Genomic DNA, 20035 nt, shown 5'->3' with positions numbered 1-20035 from the left:
TAGAATGTCAATAATATGACATTCTAAGGCGCGGCCTAATATCAGGCCGCACCTTAGATTTCCCCTCTCTTAAGGCTTCCAGAGCATCTGCAGAGTCAGAACAGATGATAAACTCACTAGGTCTGGTTTCCTCAATCCACCTTAAAGACCATAGGATTGCATTAACTCTGAAAACAGAGGTCCCATTAGAGATGCACCGGCCAATCTTCACCCCAAGCTGCTCCACATACATCCCAAACCCAGCTCTCCCACTAACTGGATCTCTAGATCCATCTGTAAAAGTTACCAGCTTCTTATCTTTGTCCTGCAGAAAGACCAGTTCAATGTTCAGCTCGGGCAGCACCCAATATGGCGTAGGTAGCCAGCTTGTATGTTCCGCTATACTAACCTGTTCCAAACCCAGCCTCCCAGCCCACTGATTTATATTTGCAAAAGATGTTTTATACTTATTGTCTCCATCAGACTCTGTAACCCTAACTTAATGTGCCTTAACCATAGGGGCATTTCTCCCATTTCAATAAGCAGGGCAGGGACTGGGGAAGTTCTGAAAGCCCCACAGCAAAGCCTCAAAGCCCTAGCCTGCAGCACATCTAGCCTTGCCAGAACAGATTTAGACGCAGACCCATACACAAAGCACCCATAGTCAAGGGAAGATCTGATCATGGCCTGGAAAAGTTGACTCCCTGTCAGCTCCCCACTCACAGCCAGCTAGACTTCTGATAACATTCAGAACAAAATTTTATTGACATGCACAGCCCGAGTCATCCGCTCTTCAAACCAAACGCCCAAAAATTTGAAAGCTTTTACCTTCTCCATTGGAGACCCATACATATCCAAACCAATATTAGGCAGCTTCCTTTTAAAGCCAAATACCAAACAACTTAAGACTTAGAGGCAGATATTTTGAAGCCCCATGTGTTCCCCCATTCCTCTACTGACACTAATGCTCTTTGAATCTGCTTTAAAATAAACTCAACATTTCGCCCTCTTTTCCAGATAGCCCCATCGTCAGCAAACAAAGACAACCCGAATGCTCCCTCTACTTTGCAGAAAATGTCATTAATCATTATATTGAATAAAACTGGACTAATAAAACTCCCCTGTGGGGTTTCATTCTCTATTTCTACACTCTTTGATCTAACACCACCCACCATAACTTGTATAGTTCTATTCATTAAAGGAATACTTCACCGATTCAGAACCGGCGTTCTATCATTATAAAATCGCTATTATAATATTAAAAAAAGGTTTGTTTCTTCCCTCAGTCTATGGAGCCAGTATCATTTAGCCAGTATCAACATTTTCAAAGTTGAAAAATTTTCACCAGCGCATTTGCAAATTTATGACTCCTAACTTTTTTTGCTCTTATAAGAGCAATTCACAAAGTATTTTAGGCCTAAAAGTAGCACCTAAGTCTAGGAGAGCTTAAAAGTCCTCGAGAGGACTCCTAACTCAGTAAGACCTATTCACAAAGAATCGGAAAATGGCTGCGAGACGTTATGGAGACAATGGAAGACTGTGAATTGATAAGGCGATATAGGCAAAATCGTGAGGGTATCAAACTTGTTTGTGTGGAATTCTTGTGGAATTAGTGAATAACACTCCGATATTTAGCAACAGGGAAAATGCAACTTTGCAATGACGACGATTTAGGAATATCGCAACCATCAGTGATGGTTAAAACACACGGGGGCAATGTTACAAATGTACCTTTAATCATCCTTAATTATTTAATATATAAATATAAATAAATCACTTAACCCATCATTATTTGTCTCATGTATTAATAGTAATACAACACTTTAATCATCATTATTTATTTGAAATAAAAATAAATGGTTTGAAGTAAAAAATAATAGGCCTATAACTACTTTACTTATTACTTATGATTACTATCTAATCATTTATTGTAAGATAATTTATTGTATTGAGTTTATAATCTGCTCAGTAAGGAGTCGGGAGTCGGACCAGTTGGGCTTTCGCTTGCGTTTCACGTTGTCTTCTCCTTCATTCATCATGATAGGAGGACTTGAACGGCAGTATGGGCTGATATTTAAAGTGTTTAGTGGCGTAGCCACGGGTGTGCATGGGTGTGCCTGGGACGCCCAAGCGTGGTCCTGGCACACCTAAATATTTTCAGAATTGATTCATTACAAGGATTTCTTTCGATTTAAAGCAAAATGTGACAGAGAGCGAGGTGAGCGGTGCGCGGTGCGCGTTGCATTAGGACTGCGTAGTGACCGGTCTAGGTCCACGCATTCGCTACCACAGAAGCGGGGCTGTGAAGGAAACCCCCCTATTGGATTTTGCGATTATATCCATACATTTCATTCCCCCATGTACAGCGTGGAGTGATTTAGTGGAGAGCCAGGGCTGCTTTCAGGATGGTCGTATCGATCGCTCCGGACCCTGGCTTCCACTGGACACTTGCAGCAGTTATTCTAACAGCGTTCCGGTAAATCACCGTGAACTTGAGGCCACCCAAACTCTCACAGGCGCACCTTAATTACAATCTCTGGCTACGCCCAAACTTTAAGTGCTGGAAATATGCTCATTGGATAATAGTTTGCAGGGTGCTTTTAATTACTTCCTTGATATAATGCAATTTACGTATTTTTATTGTTTGCTTTGGCTCTCTTTTTAACGTGCATACAACGTCATTATCGTGGTATGCACAAACTTGTCATCGTGCGTGTATTCTGCTAACTGCACTGTCCATAACTGTTTGATAGGACTTCATTTGTAGCCTAGGCTATTTCCTTATTTTTCGTTGATTTAGTGCAGCGCTTCTCAAAGTGTGGGGCGCGCCCCACTGGTGGGGAATAGAGACGTGACAGGTGGGGCGCAAACGGGAGGAAATTTCACTGAAAACTCCATATTTCTTATGGTAGGAGCAAAAGCTTGACAGTAGGGCTGGGCGATATGGACCAAAAGTCATATCTCGTATTTTCAAGCAGAATGTCGATATAAGATATATATCAATATTTGTTCATGCAATAAAATAGGTGCCGTCGCCGCGCTCCAACTCGTCATTCTATATCGGGGGCGCCGCGTCGCTGTGCTCGTTAACCTGCCTTGCTGATTGCAAACTCAATCCTAAATTTGGGTGTAGGCCAGGGTAGCTAAACATTTTCAAATTAGTCAAAAACAGTCGGAGCAAGATGTGGCAAATACATGTTTCGCACTGAAGGGGATTTTAAAAAGTGTCCTGCACGGGTCTTATTTTGCAAACCCGTCCGCACCCGTCCTTACCCACAAAACTTAAAACCACATCCGACCCGTGTTCCGACAGTAGCGTGATTTACATTCCACACCCGACCAGACCCGCTATAAATTGATACTGACGCCCGACCCGCACCCGAAGGAAAATTAGGTCACATAAGATGGAACGCCGGGGAATTACACTAGTGTAATGTATTGTTTGGAGTTCGCGTTTGCCTTTGGGCTTCCGTAGCTGCCTAACTGTGTGTCCCTCGCTGTACCCTGTACTGCCGTGTGTGTACGCGCGCCGAGCTGCAGTAAAGTCACGTCCTGAGTAACGCCAGTCTCTTTATTGTGTCTTCACACAATGTACACAAAGTGAGTACATAACAACTAGCGGTGTTTGGCGTGGTGCTTTAGATTGCCGTGCAAAAAAGCACATCATCCACTGTTGACGGTTTTAGTTTTCTGTTTGACTCCTCCGCTCCTGAATGTCAGATCCAGCACCGGAGAAGTCTCGCTCGCTTGCTGCGCTGAGCCGGGATGGCGAGGATAAATCTGTCTCTCCCCACCACGATCACACACCAAGAGAGTCGTCTTTAGGTGTTTTGTAATCAAGCAGCAGCTTCGTCCCGATGCTGCGGAGCCTCATTGCTGGAGTCCTCTACGTCCGATAGTGTGTCCGCTGACACTCAAGCTCGCTTCTCGGCCGGGGGCACTGCTCGCATATTTTGTAGATGTGTCACTAATAATGCTTTTTTTTTTTTTATTTGAAATATAGGCCTCCATTTTAACATTTTAAGCTTGCAGCTTTGCAGCCACTCAAGCAGGGATAGGTCTCATAAGTTATTTTTGTCATGACACAGCTGCACTTTTATTTTCTCTATTTTTGAACTTGATGCAAGTTATGACACAGCTGCACTTTTATTTTCTCTATTGTTGAACTTGTTGTTATTTGATGTTATTGAGTTAGAATTTAGATACAACATGATGTAACTTGATGTTACTTCAATAAATTTGGAAATGTTAAGCTTGCTATTTCATTAGCATTGTGTTGGGGCGATGGGGGCAGGTGGGGCTTGAAAATCCCCCCTTGTCCAAAGTGGGGGATGACCGAAAAGGTTTGAGAAACACTGATTTAGTGGGCTCGTTTGTGGGAAGTTGCGAATGAGTTTCACGGAGACCGCCGGTACTCAACAGCCAATCACCGTACTGACCGCTTCAAAACTCGTGCATGAGAATCGACGTAAGGGGGCGTTAGGGGGCGTTACTCTTAGTTCACTCTTAGTGATTTATCCTTAGTATGAGTAGGTCTCAGCGGCTTTGTGAATAACTTTTAAGAAAAAACTCCATGTAAAATGTTTTAGCGCGAGTTAGGAGCACTCCTAGCGGTAAGATAAAAAGCTTTGTGAATACGGCCCCAGATCCACATAGACAATGATATTTTGCAGCAGTTAAACAATTTGTTGGAGCTGGTCCATGCAGCAGTTGAGAACAGTCCAACTGAATCACATTTTGACACAGCTGTGGGTTTGAGGGGAAACCCCAGAATGATCATCCAGAAAGATCAGCTGCATCATTTGTTAAGACTCACAATTCTCTGTACCATGCATAGCTCAGTTATTAGGTGTATCACCAAGTACTATTTTTCGAAGGATGGCAGAGTATGGGCTGAGCGTGAGGATTCTACAGCACCATGACTGACGCAGAGCTCGATAACCTGGTCAGAACCATTAAAACACAGATGCCCAATGCAGGGTACAGGAGTGTAAAGGGACAGCTCATGGCAATGGGTAGCCGTGTTCAATGGGAGAGGATTACAGACGCAATGCATCGTGTGGATGCAGCTGGAGTCCTGTCCCGACTTGCAAGGCTTGGCTGCACTGTACGAAGATCATACTCAGTACGAGGTCCCCTTGCATTGGTGCACATCAACACAAACCATAAACTCATCAGGTATGGTTTAGGTTCTGTCTTCATGACTTTTAAGCTAAATTAAATCAGGTTATCTATTTTCCTGGGCGTGATATGAGTCAATATGGATGTGTACTAAACAGTAAATAAATAATTAAGGCATGCATGACAATTAAATGTATGACATGGTCATTTTCTTATTTTATTACTTTTATTCATAGGTACAACCTGGTAACATTTGGTGGAGTTGATGGATTTTCCAGAAAGGTAGTACAATTTATGCATACATTATCCAATTAGTTATTAATTTCAGTTATGCTTCACACGGTTTCCCCCAGAAAAAGTTGTTAAATACTAAATAGGTGGCAATAGTGCTGCAGGATTTGGTTAAATAGTGCAAATATGATGGACAATATTGTGATTTGCTATATAATAAATGGCTAGTATTATGAGTCTACTTGCTTGGTTTTCAAGGAAAATACAGACTAAAAAGTTTTTTGTATTTTTCAAGTGAAAACATAGAATTGTGTGGGGGGAAAGTGTTATGGGAAAAACATATAAAATAAAGCTTGTATGTACACTAGCCTACTTTTTTGGAAAATAAATAAAAATGTTTAGTCAACTTGAAAATAAATGCATTCCTCCAAAGTGCAAAAACAGTAGCAGTGTGGCACTTACCGTTATGTAAACTTGCCTGTGCCTTCCCTTGGACGATGACCTCCAGCACTCCCCCATCGATGATGACCTCCAGCTGTCCCCCATTGATGATGACCACCAGCCTCATCTCTCCCATAGCCACAACGACAACTCCAGTTCCACTGTCTCCTCCCTTTATGATTTTCCAGATGAATTTAAGAAACTGAGAAATGTTGGCATCAAACTTGCATCTGCGTCAATGATACCATCCCCATGTCATGACCACAGTCTGATAACACCCAAGCGGAGGGCGCCCCAGCCCCCCCCTCCCTGTACTGATAGTAGTCCTGATTATTACTGAGACAAAAAAGGGTTCAGCCGTAGACACAGCACAAAGGAGGTTTTGCATAATCTGTTGAACCCAAGGTTGCCTACATCAAAACATGGCAACTTTTGCATTCCTGCTGTAATCACTAAGAGAGTAAACAAAGGGAAACTTAGACACACTGCTAACCTCTCAAATCTCACACCTATTCCCTCCAAACCAAAATCAACCTTAAAGCCTATCAATAACACCATCAGGATGGGTCTACTTAATGTTAGGTCTCTTAATAACAAATCTTTTTTGGCTAGAACAAAATAACAGTGCAACCGTTCTGATAGAGACAGCTCCTCCCAACTATAACTTTTTTGATGTATGTAGATCTGGAAAAAGAGGTGGAGGGGTCGCTGCTATATTTAAAAATGTATTTCAGGGGAAACAGATGCTATTTGGTGATTTTCCACCATTCGAATACCTTTGTGCTGTATTGAAATGTTCCCCCAGAGTTCTCCTATTAATTATTTACAGGCCACCCACATACGCTGCAAATTTCTTCTATGACTTTACAGAATTATTGTCTAGCATCTCAACAGACGTTGACTGTCTAGTTATAACTGGTGACTTCAATTTTCATACTGATGATTTTAATGATAAGTGTGCAAAGAAACTTTTTACCATTTTGGACACATTTGAAATGTCTCAACATGTGAAAGAGGCTACTCATTTCAGATCTCTCTGTGACTGATCCTTCACTGTCTGACCATTTCTGTGTTTTCTTTCTAATATTTTTCTTTCTTCTTTTCTTTCTAATATATCTTTTATTCCCGACATACAGACAAAATCAAATACTGTCAAAAAACGGTATATCAATGAACATTCTAATGTACTTTTTAAAAAGGCCATCTCCTTGCTACCACCTCTCAACCCATGTTCTGCTGATGATCTTTTAGAAAACTTTAATTTGAAAATTTTGAAAGTCATAGATGTCATTGCACCTTATAAGGTTAAAACGATTTCTGGAAAGCAAAAGGCACCTTGGAGAAAAACTGCTTTTGTAACAGCCCAGAAAAAAGAATGCAGGAAGGCTGAACGCATATGGCGTAAAACAAAACTTCATATTCACCATGACATCTATAAAGAGAGCCTCTGTGCTTACAATTTAGACTTAAAAAGTGCTAGAGAAACATTTTTCTCCAATATCATTAAAACCAATACTAATAATGCCAAAACCCTATTTGCAACTGTTGACAGACTGACCAAGCCCCCAACACAAATTCCACCTGACCTTCATTCCACTCAGAAATACAATGAGTTTGCAGCATTTTATACTGATAAAATTGAAGGCATCAGACGCGCCATCAATGTCTCCACTTTAAACAAAAATGCTGGACTGCCACCATATTCAGGCAAATGTAACGTGGTGTTACGGACGTCATGGTTGTTTGCTCTGCTGCTGTGTTTTGCCCCTTCCTACCCCTCCTGCTCTCCGTCTCCCCCTGCTGCTCTTCCCCAGGTACTTCACCCCCTGCTGCATCCTGTCTGTCTGCGCTGTCTGTCTGACAATGACTGTCAAGTGGATGCACCTGCTGATCTCCGCCCATTGGATTGGCAGAGCATGCTGTCCTTCCTATTTAGTCTGCTTGTGTTTGCTCCATGAGTGGAGGAGAGCTTTTTGTCACATTTTTGTTGCTGCTGTTCCTTTTTCTTTTGTTCTTTCTAGTTTACCCTGTTTGTCTCTCCTTACCAGTCTGTCTTGTCCCCCGTCGCTTAGCTTGGGAGGGCGAGGTAGTTTTCAGGTAAGAAGCCCATGGGCATACATGTTCCATCATGCAGGTACTTTTTGTCTAAATACATTAGGTTAGTTTCCCAGGCGGGTACCACCTATGTATTTATTGGGTTTAGAAAAGGGACCGGTAGCTTAGTGAGTTTAGTCAAGCTGATTGGGGTTTGATCTGTTGTGATAGATTAGGTAGCAGTAGAGGATAGGGATAGCAGTGAGAGGGGGTTATGTTTATTTTGTTTATTTGGTACTCGCTTGTTTTGGCGCCCTCCCTCATTGTACAGTTTACATGTTACCTGTTCTGTTTGTCTGTCCTGTAGCCGCGTCCACATGTTGTGGCGGGCCATTGATTACTCACTCACTGTAAATAAATACATGCTAGCATTTCTAAAGCTCTTGTTCGCCTGTACTTCCGCATCACGACATCACCAACCCCATTTGTGTAGCCTATTGTGCATGTCGCCGTATGTTGCGAATCCTCCTCCCTGCTACACCCCTAGACTGAGCGATTCCACCTGAGGAGGGTTCGTAACACGTGGCAATGACATGCTTTAATGTCACAGACTCTAAAACTCTTGTGGAAACTGTGACACAACTGAAGCCATCCACCTGTTGCCTCGATACTTTACCTACCAACCACTTTAAGAATGTTTTTGACTGCCTAGCAATAGACATATTGCAAATAGTTAACAACTCTCTCCAATCAGGCACTTTCCCAAAAGCCTTAAAAACTGCAGTTATCAAACCCCTTTTAAAAAAGCAGAGCCTAGATGCCTCTATTATTAACAACTACAGACCAATATCAAATCTACCCTTCATAAGTAAAATCATTGAGAAAGTTGTCCTCCAGCAACTTAGTGACTTCCTGGCATCAACTGGTTGCTATGACACCTTCCAATCCGGATTTCGACCCCTTCACAGCACTGAGACCGCCCTTATTAAAGTTGTAAACGACATCCGTCTTAACACAGACTGGCAAAATCTCAATACTAATGCTACTAGACCTCAGTGCTGCATTCGACACTGTAGGCCATACAATACTTTTGGACAGATTAGAAAACTGAGTGGGGCTTTCAGGCACAGTCTTAAATTGGTTTAGGTCCTGCCTACAAAATAGGAACTACTTTGTTTCCATTGGCGACTTTGTCTCAGAATCAACAAACGTGACATGTGGAGTCCCACAAGGTTCGATCTTAGGACCCTCTCTATTCAACATCTACATGCTCCCACTAGGGAAAATCATGCAAAATAACAATATTGACCATCACTGCTATGCTGATGACATGCAAATCTATGTATCTCTATCACCAAATGACTATCAGCCCATAGATCTGTTGTGCCAGTGCATTGAGCAAGTCAAAGACTGGATGTGCCAAAATTTCCTTCAACTAAATGAGGACAAAACCAAGATAATTGTATTTGGTGCTAAAACTGAAAGGCTTAAAGTTACCCAACACCTTCACTCTCTGTCCCTGAAAACCTCAATCAAAGCCAGAAATCTAGCGGTTATCATGGATTCAGATTTACATTTCGACAGTCACATCAAATCAGTTACAAAATCTGCATATTATCACCTTAAAAACGTAGCAAGACTTAGAGGGCTCATGTCTACCGAAGACTTACAAACACTTGTACATGCCTTTATCACTAGCAAGCTTGATTACTGCAATGGTCTCCTTACAGGTCTCCCAAAAAAAAACTCTAAGGCAACTACAGCTTGTTCAGAATGCTGCTGCTAGAGTTCTAACAAAGACCAAAAAATGTGAACATATTACACCAATTCTTAAATCATTACATTGGCTCCCTGTATGTCAGAGAATTTATTTTAAAATCATGTTGCTAACCTATAAATCCCTACATGGTTTTGGGCCAAAATATTTAACTGATATGCTTCCACTACATAAGCCTTCTAGACCACTAAGATCCTCTGAGACCAATCTGTTAATTATCCCCAGAGTCAACACGAAACATGGGGAAGCAGGATTTAGTTACTATGCAACAAATAGCTGGAATAAACTCCCTGAGGATTTAAGACTTGCCCCAACTCTGACAGCTTTTAAAACAAGACTGAAGACTTTTATGTTTGCTTTAGCTTTCTGCTAAATCTTAAATCTACAATGCTTCTATTTTTTATTTTATTAGTAACTTTTCCTTTATTTTCTCACTTTCTAAAATGCATTTTTATCTCTGCCGTTCTAAAATGTTTTTTTTTTAACTTTGCCTTCATTTTCTATCTATTTTACTTTTTACTTATCTATTATTTTATTTTATTGTATGACAATGTTTATATGTGAAGCACTTTGAGTCTGCCTTGTGTATGAAAAGTGCTATATAAATAAAGTTGCCTTGCCTTGCCTTATCAGACTGTCCTCTGTGCTGTCTCACCTGTTCATACAGATTGGTCATGTTGCCCGAGACGTAGTGACTAAAACTAAAAAGTTTTGCTGAGAATACATCCATGGTCACACTACTTTTATTGTTGGCAAACATATTTGTCACTCTGTGGCCCAAAAATAATGTTTTTCTTTTTTTCAATTTCATAACATTTCATAAGAAAAAAATACAGGTAAATACAATTTTTTTAAGGCACCCTACAGAACCTGTTAATCCTTATTAATATTATGATTAAGTTTAACACTGTTGTTATTGTATTAGACCTAAACCTTTGACTGTCCCTTAATTATGACTATAATCTGTTATTCTCCTATTTAACTGTCAAATGTTGTTTTTGATTGTAATTGCTGTGTACATAACCCTTTTTGGTTATTAATCAATGTTAATTTACACAGATCCTGTACTTGGATGCAGCAACTAACAACCGTGCCAATACAGCATTCTCCTTTTTCCTTAAGGCCACTCGGTTACATGGTGTTCCATCAAGGTTATTATTTTTTATAAATAAGAAATGTCATCTCATTCATTTTTTTATTTGAAAGTTTTCCTTAATGCTGTATCCCTAATATCCAGAAAATGTATTTGAGAAAAATCTTAATGCCCTTTCAATGTTTTTTGTGAAACCTATTGACATTACTTCTGAATCACTGCTATGTGTTACTGCTGCAGATGTTCATGGTGCTTTATATTTTTCCTATGTTGCAGGGTTTGTGGAGATCAAGGCGTAGAAAATGTGGACATTGCCCACTTCATGTTCGAGAGACGTGGAACCGGTCGAGCTAGCTTTATCTCGGGAAAGAGTGTACACAATCAATGGTCATGTGAAATACTTTGGAAGAAAATTGTTTTATAGCTTTAGCGTTTAGCGTGGCTTTTTACTTGAGAAGGTTTCATTTCACGTCAACTTGTGTAACGCTTATCTTCATTTGATCTTTCTGTGTGTGTGTGTGTAATGTTTTCATCTACCCTTTCCGGTAAGACAAAAAAAGCATTTTGAGCCCTGGTCTGTGCAGACAGCTGTAAGAGAAAAGAATTAAAGCGTTTCTGTTGTGCGGCACAACCCCAATTCCACTATAAATAGGCTACATTTAATCTTGATGAGTAACGGTTAATGGCTGGTTAATAAGTGTTGTTTAATTGACATATCTATATGATATGCTATGGTACAGCCCTGATTAAACAAATCAGCTTTGTTGTTTTGCCAATACCCATGCCTGACAGACATCTGTACTTTTACAGGATTGAACGGATGTGGCGAGACGTGTGGATGGCTGTGACTTGCATCTTTTATGATGTGCTTCACACGCTCGAGGAAGATGGTGTTTTGGACATAGCAAACATAATGCACCTTTTCTGCGTGCATTATGTCTTTCTGCCTCGCCTTCGAGCAGCACTACAGGTCCTTGTAGCTGGCTGGAATCACCATCCCCTCAGAACGGAGAGAAACCACACCCCAGAGCAGCTGTGGCAGATGGGACACCTCAACATTCCACAGGACAGTGAAAATCTTGAGGTAGCCTCATTGCTGTGCTAAAATGTTTTGTATTCTGTACTTCAGGGCTAGCATGAAGCAAGCATACTACTATAATTCCTGAAATATTATTGGAGGTCCAAGCGTAACGTGACATGTGTGTTGCATTAAAATGTCATCATTTAGGACCTGCAAAATGGAGAACTGGACGGGGAGGGTTCCCTGATGACCCCAGAGACCTCTGTCAGAGGAGTTCAGGTCCCGGAATTTCAACCGCCTCTGCCTGCTGAAGATCTGGCAGCACTTCAGTCGGCAATCAACCCTTTAATTGATTCAGCTTCAAATGGTTATGACCTTTATATCCAGGTGCTAGAATTTGTTACACACGCTTAACACCCCATTGATTAGGTAGTTCTGGGTCCAAAGATTGTATTTGTTACATAAATATATATATATATATATATATATAATTTGTTATATAAATATATATATATTAACCACCAGGTCGGCCAACCTAGCTTTTTTTTTTTTTACAGACAGTCAGGTCCATAACAATTTAGACACAATTCTAATCTTTTTGGCTCTATACACCACCACAATGGATTTGAAATTAAACAAACATGTACAATTTACATCCAAATCAGGTGAACGGTGTAGGAATTACAACAGTTTGTATATGTGCCTCCCACTTTTTAAGGGACCGTAATCTAAATAAAGGTTTTACATAAAGAGTGATGTGAAGGGCTGTCCACAACGACAATGACAATTAACAATAAAGATAATGATGTGAGCCTAACACTGAGCCTAACACTGATGAATGATAACTTTCTGTAAACATGTTGAACATGAGTGATGTGCTGAATCAAAGAGTTAAACAACTATGAACCATCAACAACTGCACATGAAATGTAGATTACCTCATCATGCGAACCATTTTCCATAACAGTAAGTGTTCTCTTTCCCATGCCCGTCTCAAGGAGTTGCACTTCCTCTTGTTGTCGAGGAGTTCGATCCGTGGGGCCAGACATGAGGAAAAACTGTAAACTAATATATTTCACAGCAATGGCTGGAGAAAGCTTGGATAAAGCTGCAGGGCGTTTTTTTGCTCTGACAGTTTCCCGTCTAAAGAACCCTGGAAATGAATGAAAAAAACACAAAATGTAAACTGCATTTATAAAATCAATATATCCTTTAAATATGTGTTATAATAACGAACCAAGTTATATCAAAGACTTTGAATGCTCTTTCATCCAGTGTCAGTGAAGAAACACAATTATTGAAAACAAGTGAACAATTGATACAATTGCATTATAGAGTTAAAAAGATAATATTTACTACAATTAAAGAAGGGGCACACACCAGTAACACACACCAGAGCTGCCAGCCTACCAAAGAGCAAAAATAATTGTAAAAAGCAGTTGAACAAATCGTAGCCACGGTAAGAGTGAGTTTTTAATAAATACCAAAGTTTCAACACAAAATGTCTTCTTCAGGGTATGAGGAAGACATTTAGTGTCTTTGCATTCTGCATGCTATTCATTAAAAACTCACTTGCGACACTGTGTTGTACTTTTTATATTAAAAGACAATATTAACAATCTTGTCTGTAGCAGACTTGATGCTTGTAGGCATTGTAAATAAAAGTATTATGTGCCATGGGACAAAGAAAGATTTTTACAGAAGGTCATATGAAGCAAGTGTACTGTATATAGTGCAAGACAAAGTCAGCAGTAATCAGTCACAAGAAGGTAGGCTAATAACTTTGAGGAATTGCAAAATTGTGTGGTGGCCACAGCTGTGAAATCTCTGTGTACTTCGTTTTTTTGTTTTTTAAATACTGTATATCAAAAGACATTTTAATGGTTTATCCGTTCATTTCTCAACTGAATTAAAATAGCCACTACCTTTGCATGTCACTCTGCACGGTCTGCGGCTGACTTGTCCCGGCTACGGGCTGAATGCTTTGAGGTGGTTGCCTTTCCGGAATGGGTGGTTGCCCCCTCCCTCCTTGACCTTGAGCGGTGCCTTCAGGTCGTGAAGGAATTCTTGCCGCTATAAGAGTCAGTAGAGACTGTGCAGCGTCTTCTATTGCAGCATATTGATCCTGTAAGAAAACATTTTGGTTTATGTGCTGCTGGATTTGAGTGCATCATAGCCACATAAATAAACCCCGACTTCCCTATTTTGGGCATGTCATTATAACCAAAAATGTACTAAAGTAGCCTGTAGCCCCTTTGGCACATGAACTCCAGAAATTATTTTGAGAATCTGACTCGGAGAATAAGGGTTGTGCACACACATGCAGCACACATCTTGCCTATATGGTCTAACGTATTCATACACTAAGCTCACCCACTTTGTTAACATTCCCTTTGTTTACATACCAGTTCTGTATTAACACCAGGGCGGTATTTCAGGAAGCAGGGTTTACTCCTTTAGTTTAATCCTGTGCTCTGAGTTGGCCAACTCTGAGATGAGCAACTCTGGGTTATCGGTTTCAGAACAGTGGAGCAGCGTTGGGTCAATCAACTCTGAGTGTGTTCACTCTGGGTTTAGCGTGTGAGTAAAAGCCATCGTCAATGGGTCGCTGATAACATGATTCACCATGGAAACTGAAGAAACAAATGTTTGATCCTCAAAAAAAAAAAAAGAACTTCTCCGCTCCTCCCACTAGAGTTAGAAATATTAACGAATGAGCTTATGGTATGGAGAAGAATGAACGGGGATATTATCTCATAACTCTGATCTAATCACTTCGGCAATTCAGAAAAAAACGGGGCAAACATTTTTTGTCAAGAGAATCATTACGCTTCCGTATGAGAAACAATAGTCTATTTTAAAAAGTTACACATATCAGCAGCAGCAAAAGAATTAAGCTGGCGCGGCACAGCATTGCTGACAGTGTTTTATATTCGCTGTATAATATGTAGGCAAGCTATAATACTGTGCAGTAAACAGACTGTCGCTTCTTTTAAATGGGGAGTGAAAGACATTGACGTCAGACAAATTAGGTGACAGTTTCCATTGTAGAGCTGATTGATATATTACCAGATCCATTTTCCTCAAGTGATCACAGTTTAAATTATTATATAATTTCTATATTCATATTAGGCTATTTAACGAGGCTCGTCTGTGACTTTGGGATCACACAAGTGAACGTGAGTAGTGGGGTGAGTAGTGGTGTAAAATAACGTGATTCTGCAGTGGAAGCATTATTTGATAGGCAATTGGTCTATCCACATATGCCGCTTTTCCACCGCCAGTACCAGCTCGACTCGACTCGCCACGCCTTTTTGGCATTTCCATTGGCAAAAAAAGTACTTTTTTTTAGTACTACCTCCGTTGAGGTTCCAAGCGAGTGGAGTAGGTACTTTTGTGTGACGTAAACAGGCTGCTGGTAACTGATTGGCCAGCGGCTGTAAATGGGAATCACTCAAAGTTAAGTTGTGTCCGGCGTGGTTGGAGTCCATGAACCCGCTCCCGAGGGGGACACTGATCAGCGTTTCGCCGTGTGTCGCTCCTTTCCCGGGGCTAGAGTTAGGCTGCGCGTGGTTGTGTGTGTCCGGCGTGGCTGGAGTCCACGGACCAGCTCCGGAGGTTCAGCGTTTCGCTGTTTCGTTTTAGTGTCGTTCCTTTCCCAGGGCTCGAGTTTCGCCTCCATCAACGTTACCGTATGACAACAACAGACGCGCAGTCATTGCGCTTTTTATTTTATTTTATTTTATTTCCCATCATAACCTTTCCCGGGAATCAGGAAATAGTCTTGATCAGATTCAGATTTCCTGGGAATCGCATCTCCCGTGATTAAAACCTAATGACGAGCCGCCCATGTTGGAGAGGTTCTTTTCTACGACCCGCCCACATTGAAGAGGTACTTTTTTAGATGGAAACGCGCCTGGAACCGAGTCGAGTCGAGGCGGGTTGAGTCGAGTCGAGCTGATACTGTCGGTGGAAAAGCGGCAATACTGTACCCCTGAAATCTTCAATAAAGAAGTTATAAACCAGCATCAAAATATGCTCCCCATATTCTTACAGTGTACATAGGGTGAGTAGTGGTGTAAAATAACATGATTCTGCAGTGGGAGCTGTAGATCATTTGGTTAAATGATTAGTTTATTCATTTTGAGCCACCGGAGCCACCGTACTGTGTGGCCTCATCCAATCAGAATGCCCGGCGGGCCAGTTCCCTTTTACCTCCCGGTTGTATCGCAGTTCATTGAATGCTTGGATTAAATGCAGTCGTTTAAACTCGGTGTGATCCTTGACTCATACCAACCACTAAGCACGTTCTACATGGTGTCAGAAGCGAGTACGGACTTCTCGCCAGTTTTTTTTTTCCTTTCTTTCTCCGGTCGTCGTTGAATAACCTGTTGGATTTAATCGTGCTAGCGTAGCTATCAACAGTTAAGAACGTTGTTTTCCTTTCCCCGACGTGATGGCGGATGGATTTCGCAGACCGGACCCCCTCGTTTTTGATGAAAATATCGCCGAGAATTGGCGTATTTTGAGCAGGAGTACGACATTTTTATTGCTGCCGCGCACTCAGATAAGTCAGCAAAGACTCAAGCTTATATCCTTCTCAACATTACTGGCCCAGACGCCATCGAACGAGAGCGGTCTTTCGTCTACTCTGCTGAAGTGCGCGCGCCAGGAGATGTTGGAGGGATCATTACCCCAGCTGAATCTCGAGAGGACCCCGAATGTTTGAAGAAAAAGTTTCGGGAAATCTGCAGTCCTCAAAACAACAGGACTATGGAAAGACACATTTCATACCAGAAGTCAGAAACAAGGTGAGAGCATTGAATCATTCACAAGTGATTTAAGGATTAAGGCTAAATGCTGCCATTTTGGAGACCTAACGGACGAGCTTATCTGCGACCGCATCGTGTGGCGTTACCAATGACACTTTGAGAAAAGCTCTGTTAAAAGATAGCGAGCTTAAACTTGCCAAAGCCATTTCTATCTGTCGAATACACGAGATGACAGAGGAAAGCAGCAAGACGTTAGCATCACAAAGCAATGCAACCGGTGTTAATGCAGTTAAGTTACTTTCAAATAAAATGCATTGGCCAAAGCCCCAGCCCCCCGCACAGACCGTCATGAGGTGCAATAATTGTGGAGGGAGCCACGCAGCCAAGCGGGAAAAGTGTCCAGCATTCGGACAACAGTGTCACAGTTGCCAAAAGTTCAACCACTACAAAAGTTGCTGTAAGTCTAAACCTTGCAGCCAAAATAGGCAACATCCCAGACAGAATGTCAGACATGCAGTTAACGAGCTGGAAATGGAGGAACACACATGTGACGATGGAACGTTCTATGTGGATGGCATTGAAGTTGACAATCATGTCGATTGTGTGAGTCTAAAAGCCATTGAAAAGGATGAAGGATTTGTCACAATGCACATAAACGGCAAGTCCACCGAGATGAAAGTAGATACAGGAGCAAAATGCAATGTGATGTCACTCAATACTTTCAAAAGACTAAATAATGGCGAACAACTTGTACAGCAGAAGAAAACAGCTAGCCTTGTTGCATATGGAGGCACAAGAATTGAGACAAGTGGCATCGCCACACTGCAGTGCTGCTTAAAGGAGCAGAACCACTCATTGCCGTTTTTCATTGTGGACAGAGCAGTGCAACCACTGCTAGGATTTCGTGCATGCATGGACATGGGGGTTGTTAAAATTAGTCCAGACGTCCATCAGATCAGCGTGGAGAGCAACATGGATTTCAGCTCACTGACGTTCGTGCAGTACAAAGACCTTTTCAGCAAGGAATTAGGAGAACTTCCAGTCACATATTCCATGACCCTGGATCCCAACATACAGCCTATGGTCCGTCCAGCTCACCGCATCCCTGTCGCAATGCAAGAAAGAGTTAAAGCTGAACTTGAACGCATGCAAAGCATAGGTGTCATAACACCAGTCACGGAACCAACCGACTGGGTGTCGTCCATGGTAGCAGCACATAAGAAAGACAAGCGAGAAATCAGACTTTGAATCAATCCCAAAGACCTCAACACCGCATTGAAAAGACCCCACCACCCAATGCGCAGCGTGGAAGAGGTGGCAGCGCAAATGTCCGGGGCAACAGTTTTTTCTGTTCTGGATGCAAAGAACTCTTTCTGGCAGATACGTCTCGACAAGAAATCATCACTGCTGACCACATTCAGCACCCCATTTGGGCGCTACAGATTCCTTCGGATGCCCTTTGGCATTAATTCCGCCAGTGAAGTATTTCAGCGCTCCATGGAACAACTGTTTGCGGGTTACCCCTGCTCAGTCATCGTCGATGACATCATCATAGGAGGCCGCGGAGTGGCTGAACACGACGCCAACTTGAGAAAAGTGCTCGAAAGGGCACGGGAGATCAATCTCAGGCTAAACCCAGACAAATGTAAATTTCGCCTGGACCAAGTAGCCTACGTAGGCCACATCTTCACAAGCAATGGCCTAAAAGCGGACCCGTCTAAAACTGCAGCGATCAATGACATGCCAGTCCCTACGGATGTGACCTCACTACAACGCTTCCTGGGCATGGTCAACTACCTTAGCAAGTACATTCCAAATCTCAGCAACATTGCAGCGCCCCTTAGGCAACTCACCCAAAAAGAGACAGCATGGTGCTGGTTTCAACAGCATCAGGAAGCCTTTGAGCGCCTCAAGTCATGCCTGGCCAGCCCACCAGTACTGGCGTATTACAATGTCAAAGACCCAGTTACACTGACCTGCGACGCGTCAGGTTATGGACTAGGAGCAGCATGCTTACAGAACGGCAGACCTGTAGCCTTTGCGTCGCGTGCTCTCACAGACACTGAGACACGATACGCGCAAATAGAAAAGGAGCTTCTAGCTGTTGTGTTTGCCTGCACAAAATTCAAAGACTATGTCTACGGAAAGCCCACAATCGTAGAAACCGACCACCAGCCCTTGGTGACCATCATAAAAAAGCCCATTCATGCCGCTCCTGCCCGTCTCCAGAGGATGCTGCTTCGCCTGCAAAGTTACGACATCGACCTGATCTACAAAAAGGGCAAGCACATGTACCTGGCAGACACCCTCTCCAGAGCTCCCGGCTCACATGCACCGCAGAGCTCTGTTGAAAACGGTGACTACGAAGTCATGAGTGTGAGCTACATATCCTCAGCCCGCCTGGAGGAACTCCGTAAACATACAGCTGAAGACGTGGTGCTACAGACTCTTACAACAATCATTCACTGCGGATGGCCCACCAGAGAAAGCCAACTCCAGCCTGCCATCAGCCATTTCTTTCCATACAGAGATGAGCTGACAGTGGAAGACGGCATCGTCATGAAAGGCCATAAAGCGGTCATCCCCCAATCACTGCACAGGGAGTACATCAACATTGTGCACAAGGGCCACCCAGGTATTGAGGCAACCAAACGTAGAGCTAGAGGTGTAATCTTTTGGCCTGCTATGTCTAAGAACATTACAGAAGAGCTGCTCTCATGTGCAGTGTGCAATAGCACAAAGTCGCATCAGCGAAAAGAGCCCCTCCAACTCCACCCTGTTCCAGATTTGCCATGGTCCACAGTGGCTGCAGACATTCTTGATTGGCATGGCAAACATTATCAAGTTCTCGTGGATTCATACTCCGGCTGGTTCGAACTCGACCTGCTCCGAGATTTGACCTCATCAGCCGTCATATCCAAATTGAAAAGACACTTCTCGGTACACGGCACACCTCACATACTCATCACAGACAATGCTAGACAGTACACCAGCCAGCACTTCAAGGATTTTGCTAAGCAATGGGATTTTACTCATACCACAAGCAGCCCAGAGTTTCCCCAGTCAAACGGACTCGCGGAAAGAGCAGTCCGCAGCGCCAAGCAACTCATGGAGAAATCGCACAGAGACGGATCGGATGTGTTTCTCAATATCCTGAACCTCAGAAACATTCCCCGTGACCCAACATTAGGCTCTCCTGCTGAGCGTCTTATGTCACGCCAAACTCGAGCAGCCATTCCAGTGAGCACTAAACTGCTGGAGCCTGCCACGAGGAATGTCAAGCAAGTTGCCGCCCAACTTCTCAACAAAAGGCTCACCCTGAAGCGCTGCTATGACAAGTCGAGCCACCCACTACAGCTGCTGGCAGAGGGACAAGTGGTACGCATGCAGACAGCAAAAGGCTACGACAGACTTGGAACGGTGAAGGAGATGAGTAAAGAGCCACGGTCCTACATAGTTCAAGCAGATGGGAAGACTTATAGGAGAAATCGCCGCCACATACTTCCTGTCGCAGAGCCACCATCGCCGCAGCTCGTTGATGACCCAGACCAACAGGACAACAGCCC

The 20035-nt window shown here is 42.6% G+C and overlaps 1 pseudogene across 1 annotated transcript; it reads left to right on the top strand.

The window, feature by feature from the left end:
- Positions 1-4751: 4751 nt before the first annotated feature.
- LOC311342337 lies at positions 4752-12111 on the top strand (annotated as a pseudogene). Its single transcript has 6 exons — positions 4752-5157; positions 5337-5382; positions 10643-10734; positions 10953-11063; positions 11487-11760; positions 11905-12111. The product of its transcript is annotated as an uncharacterized misc_RNA (transcript).
- The last annotated feature ends 7924 nt before the right edge of the window (positions 12112-20035 follow it).

Source organism: Micromesistius poutassou, assembly GCF_964030765.1.
Source record: "Micromesistius poutassou genome assembly, chromosome: 4".
In the NCBI taxonomy this organism is placed as follows: domain Eukaryota; kingdom Metazoa; phylum Chordata; class Actinopteri; order Gadiformes; family Gadidae; genus Micromesistius; species Micromesistius poutassou.
This window is presented reverse-complemented; position numbering and strand designations above follow the sequence as displayed.